Genomic DNA, 6,468 nt, shown 5'->3' on the forward strand with positions numbered 1-6,468 from the left:
CTTGATGTCTGATGGAATGCTGTAAAACCCGATTAATTAATGGCTAATTAATTTATAAATGAGAATTTATTCTAGAAAGCCAAAAATGTAATTTTTATGGCTAAATGTAATAGAGGAGATTGAGACGAGAATTTCGGTACCAATTTTATAGAAATCGGACCAAGATTGGATCGAACGGGGCAAATCGGGCCAACCGGACCCAAATCGGGTCCTTGGTCCAACATAACTAAACCCTAAAACACTTATTTCAGCACTCTCTCTCCTTACTTATCACTCAAACACGCTGAAAGGGGGAAGAATGGGGAAGAACACTCTCTCAAACTTCTATCTCTCATTTGATCTTAAAACCACCATAACTTTTGATCTAGAGCTCCGATTGCTGCACCATTTGCAGCCACGCGTTCACCGCAAAAAGCTCTACAAAACTCATACAATCAATCTTGAAGTAAGCTACGTTTTGTCTTCAAATTTTTAGCTTTGATTTCGAGTTTCATGAGCAAAAATATTGAGATTTTGGGCTCTTTGATGTTATAGAACCCAACTCTCTTGAAGAAGAAGGTTAATCTTGTCTTCTTGGATCTTGAGTGTGGTAAAATTCTCAATCCTAGTGTAATTTGTTGTTCTATGATGTTTGGATATTGAGATGTTTTGTATGGGTATGATGATTGTGGCTTAGGTTGTGTATATGTGAATATTGGAGCTTGATTGGTGATTTTGAAAAGCTTGGGAGAGGGTTTCGTGTGATAAAATCTGCTGTTGGAGGTGTTGAGACCTTGAGAACTTGTGGAAAAGTGGTTTGGAAGTGCTCCGGTTGAGCTTGGGAAATCGGCTAAGGTATAGTCTCGGTTTCTCGTATCTAATATGTAATGTGGTAGGAAATACTTAGGCTAGAGGCCCTAAGATAGGCATTGAATTGTTGATGTTGTTGAATGGTTGAAATATATGATGTGGTTATATATGTGATGATGATTATTGATGCCTTGATGGTATAATGTATGAGAAATATGCATGTTGTGATATATGCTTGATGATTGATTAAGGTTGAATTGTGGGTGAAACGATGTTGATGGTGAGTATGATATTGATTATGTACAATGATGGTTAATTGGAAATGGTGTTGTTAAAAATTGGCATGAGGAAGAGTATATGATATGTGAATGTGTTTGAGTTTGAACCACTTGGATGAAGTGGGTTAAAATGGTGGGATGATGTTTTGTGAATTGTGGTAAAGTGTCAATGCATGAGTTGAGGAGGCTTGATGTTGACTTTGATAGATTATGACTGATTTCAAAAAAAAGGATGAAATTGGCATGTTTTGATTGATTTTGAAAAAGAGTTGAAAGTGGCTTGTTTTGAAAATGACACTTTATGGTTTTGTATAAAAATATGGTTTTTGGGCATACTTTGACAGGACATAACTTGGACTACGGATCTTCATTTTATGCCAAATCTGTTTAGAAATGAAATTGGATCCAGGATGTCCATGCCATTCGAAGAACGGGCGAAAACGATTTAAAGTGAGAAAGTTATGTCCGTCGGAAGATTGGGGGTTGAATCTGTGAATTCTGCAGCTTTTAACTTAGAAAAATTTTAGCATAATGACCCTCCGCGCGTAGGCGCACTTGGCGCGTACGCGTCATTCTTCCAGAAAGCATCATCCACGTGTGCGCGTGGTGTGTGCGGGCGTGTCGATGCGCTGCACCCAATGCCCAACTATTTTTCCGAGAGTTGTGCCAATTTTGTGCCTAGGGCACAAATGCACCCACGCGTACACGTGGCTGACGGGTACGCGTGGCTGACGCGTACGCGTCGTTGGCTATTATTCAATTCGCGCGTCCGCGTGCATGACACATACGCGTCGATGAGTTTTGTGGCCATCCACGCGTGCGTGTGGAGTATGCGTGCGCATGGCCCTGTTTTCATCCCAAAGTTGATTTTTTGAGTTTTAAAAGCCAAATTTCATACTTCTAAGCCTCCAATCTCACCACTTATGTCTTAAATCATTATGATATGCCTAGCAATGAGAAAAGGAGCTAGTGAATGTGGTAACTTGTGAGTGAAGTAAGGGAAAAAATGAATGATCAATGATGATCAAAGATGATTATGTGAGATGCGGAGGATGGCGGTGGAAGTGCTTGTTATGCCATGGGCCGAAGGACCGTAATTGTTAATGAATTGGCTGGTTATAGATTTAACCGTGAGCCGGATGGCTAGATTATTGTCGTGTTATGGCGGAGCCATGATTATGGCTAAGTATAAATGCATATATGCTGTTGAATGAATTGTGAATGTTGCACTTCCACTATCAAAGATAAGAGTTTTCCTGGGAGAAAGCAGTGGCTAGCCACCATGTGCTCCAAGTTGAGACTCGAAGCTCTTTTGCCCCTATGTCGTCAGGGTGGCCGGACACTGTGAAAGCCCCGGATGAGTTCACCCCCATAAATATTCACCAGTGAGGGTGATGGATATGGATCATGATTATGATCAAGTTTATATTGAGTATAACTCAAGTTGGGGAGACACGACAGAGGGACGGTCCAATGGTTAGCTACCAGGACTTGTCGGGTTGGCTCTATAACCGACAGATGATATCATCAGCCACTAGGGACAGGCATTCATCATATGCATACTATATGAATTGTTTGAGATTGCCTATTTGACTGCTTATTACTTGCTAATTGTCTAAATGCCTTATCTGTTCCTATTTGTATATCTCTTGTTTGATATAACTGTGTTTGCTACATTATACTCTTGCTGGTGGTTGGGAGGTCTGAAGGAATTGGAGAGGGAAGTATTAGTTAGACTGAAGGATCTTTAGTCAGTTGCCACTTATGGTTTAGCTTGTTTATAAGCTTTGATTTTACCTGGAGGAAGTTCTAGGATTGCCTTCGACTTTCCTCTATTATTACATGTTATATATGGGGAACTGTTACCATGCTGGGGACCTCTGGTTCTCACCCATGTGAATTTTGTGGTTTTCAGATGCAGAACGTGAGGTTTCTCGCTGAGGCATGCTGGAGACTTTTGGATTAGCGAAGATCCTTTGTTCTCGGGACTCTGTTTTGGTTTATATGTTTTGCTTAGATACTTTTATCTCCATTAAATAATACAAACTGTGATGACTCCTCTTATAGGAGATTTTGGAGAATAAGCTTTCTATATTTGTGTCCCTTGGGGTTTCCTTTGGGGTTTTCCTTATTTTATCATATGTATATATTGCTATGATCGGACCGGTTATCTTCGCAACCAGATTATGAGTCTTGATATTCCTGTTTTTGACACTCCTTTGTATATATATAATCTCGCGTTGGCTTATCCTTTGTTCGTTACGTTATCGATCGGGGTGTTGCGCTTTCGAGTTGCGATTTTTTTTACCCCTTTTTCTACAAAGGCTCTTAGTTATAATCAATCATTCATACTACTATACGTACTTAATTTTTATTTTAGAGGTTGTAATACCTTGTCATCTCTGAATTATGACTTAAGCATAAGACTCTGTATGGTAGGGTGTTACAAATGCAATATCAAATTTTTCAATGCTGTTAGAGTGTCGACTTCTGGTGTCATATACGTAATTATCAGTTGTCTCGATCTAAAAACGATAGAACCTTCTTTATCATACACTATTTCACCACTGTAATGAATGGATAATAACGGACTCATGGACATTGTAGACAAAAAAATGTCAACAATGAGAATGAAAGTGAACAATAAAATTGTGGTTCTCTGATCTGCTCTCCAACAGGCATGCTTTTATTTTGGAAGCGTAGCATAGAGTTCACGCGGGGGTGCGGTGAACTCTATATAAATTATAGAGTTCGTCGAGGGTGCGGCAAACTCCATAATTTATATCGAGTTCGCTGAGACTGCAGCAAATTTGCCTTAATTATAAAAAAAAATCGTATTTCAAGAATTAAAGTTCAAAAATTATGTTTCAAGAATTAATTAAATTTTTTATTTTATATTAAAAAAGAATCCAATAAATTGAAAGCTAACACCTTTTAGGAAATAATCAATTCATATTTCTTTTTACTCTTAACTTTTTCCTATCTATTATTTTATTGACTAATTATTATTGGTTAAAAAATTTAATAAAATCCAATTCCGCATATGTCTAAAATGATCACAATAATTTTATACGAATTAGATGTGTCACATTTATATAAATCACCAGATTTTATTAAATAAAAATCAAAGGTTAATTAAAAGAAGAGTATTGATAGACTCTAATAAATGCAGAATATCCTGGTACATAAATAAATATAATTTAATATATAATAATTTAAATCACAATATAATATTTTATTTTTAAATTAATAAATATAAAATATATTAATAAAAAATATAAATATTTTTATTCATTAAGATTAATTATTATGTAATAATAATTTATAATATTTTAAATTCCAACAAAAAATATAAATAATTAAATTTTATTTTATATTACTTGATAAATAATTAGATTATTATCTTCAAAATTTATTAACTAACTAGTTTTTTAAAAAACTTATTGGATGCGTCACATTTATATAGACCATTAGATTTTATTAAATGAAAATCAAAGGCTAATATAAAAGAAGAGTATCGATAGACTCTAATAAATACAGAATATTCTAGTACATAAATAAATGCTTTAAATGGCAATACTTTAATACACAATATTTTAAATGGCAACAAATCTTTTATTCTTAAATAATTAAATAAAAAACATATAAATACAAAATTATTTTTTTAACATAATTAGTAGTGCTTATTTGAACCATTAAATTTAGCTTCTAATGATATTAAAGTCAACCTATTTTATTATCTTGTACCTTCAAAAAATTTACACAACTAATAGTTTTTTGAGAATATAACAAGATGTGCCTTCAACGAATTTACATGACTGATATAAAAATATAACAATTGAAAAAAATTCATTACAATGGGTATATTCATTTTAACAAATATTCTTCTATCTAATACTATAAAAAATACATCGGCCACTTTGAAAAATTGAGATATATTCACCAAACAAACAATCAATAAAACACTCATCCGTACTTTCTTATTTTGGGTACATTTATACATAAAAAAAAAGAAGAAAAAAAAAGAAGAGTTGAAATATCAAGAGTAATAAAAATCACGATTCTTATAATTTTGTGTGGCCATCTATATATAATAAACCAGACAACTATGATTATCTAACAAAATTAATTTGTATTTATTGCACTCAACTTGAATAAGTAAAAAATTATTTTATTTTAATTTAGTTTTTGATTCACATTATTTGAATTTAGTTTAATATATATGATTTGATTTGATTTGATTTGATAATTAGTTTAAAATATTTTAGTTTCCTATTTTATTCGTAGATTTATTATTCTAATGACTAATAAATTAATCAAATTAATTAATTAGTATACACAATAAATTTGGTTTAATAAATTTAAAAAAATAAATAAAAATACTAACAGAATATTAAAATAAATAAATTAGGAAATACTACCAAATTAAATTGATATAAATTATATGATATTTAAATATCTAATTAAATTAATTAGTTGATATAGTTAGTTTATCATAATAACTTATATTTAATGAGTTAAAAGAAATAAATCGGGAAACACTCTCAGAAGCATACCACGTTAACTCTATCATTAAATGCAGAAATCCGATTTTTATATAATAGAATAGATTTAAGAAAATATCTTTATTATAATTATATAAAATTAATATTTAATGCATTATTAAACTACTTATCAATTATTAATCAAAAATATTTTTAATTATTTTAATAAATAATGCATAATTATCCTAATTTAAGAAAATATTTTTATTATAATTATATAAAATCAATATTTAATACATTATTAAACTAATTATCAATCAAAAATATTTTTAAACATTTTAATTATATTCATTTTAATTATATTGATATCCTTCTAATTCTTATTCATTATCCAATTATTTTATTAGTGGCAAGTTATTAACCCATTTATATTGATAATAATAATAATAATTTTATTAGGATAAATATCAAATTCTATTCCTAATGTAAAAATATAAAATTTAATTCCTTCTATTTTTATTTTTTCACTATAAAAGACCATGTATGCTAGAAGAAAATATCATTCGTTTACCAATTACTCTTTCATTTGATAGCTTTTCTAACAATTCTTTTTCTTCCTATGAGGCGTCATTACAAGAAGGCAACTATCGTGGACACAAACTACCACACTCTCCAACTTTCGTGCTCATCATTCGGAGTTATATAAGATATGTTATCTATGAAGTATTTATAGACCATGGTGTTATCATATATGCATAAATAAAAAATATTTCGTATTTAAATTTAAGTCATTTACCTGTTTGTGGTATATTGTAGTGTGAAATTACTTTCAATATGTGTTGTGTAATGATATTATGTTCTAATTTAAACTTTTACTTTAGAACTGTATTATGATTTTATCTCATCATTTTTTCTTA

Source organism: Arachis duranensis, chromosome 7, assembly GCF_000817695.3.
Source record: "Arachis duranensis cultivar V14167 chromosome 7, aradu.V14167.gnm2.J7QH, whole genome shotgun sequence".
NCBI classification, from domain to species: Eukaryota; Viridiplantae; Streptophyta; class Magnoliopsida; order Fabales; family Fabaceae; genus Arachis; species Arachis duranensis.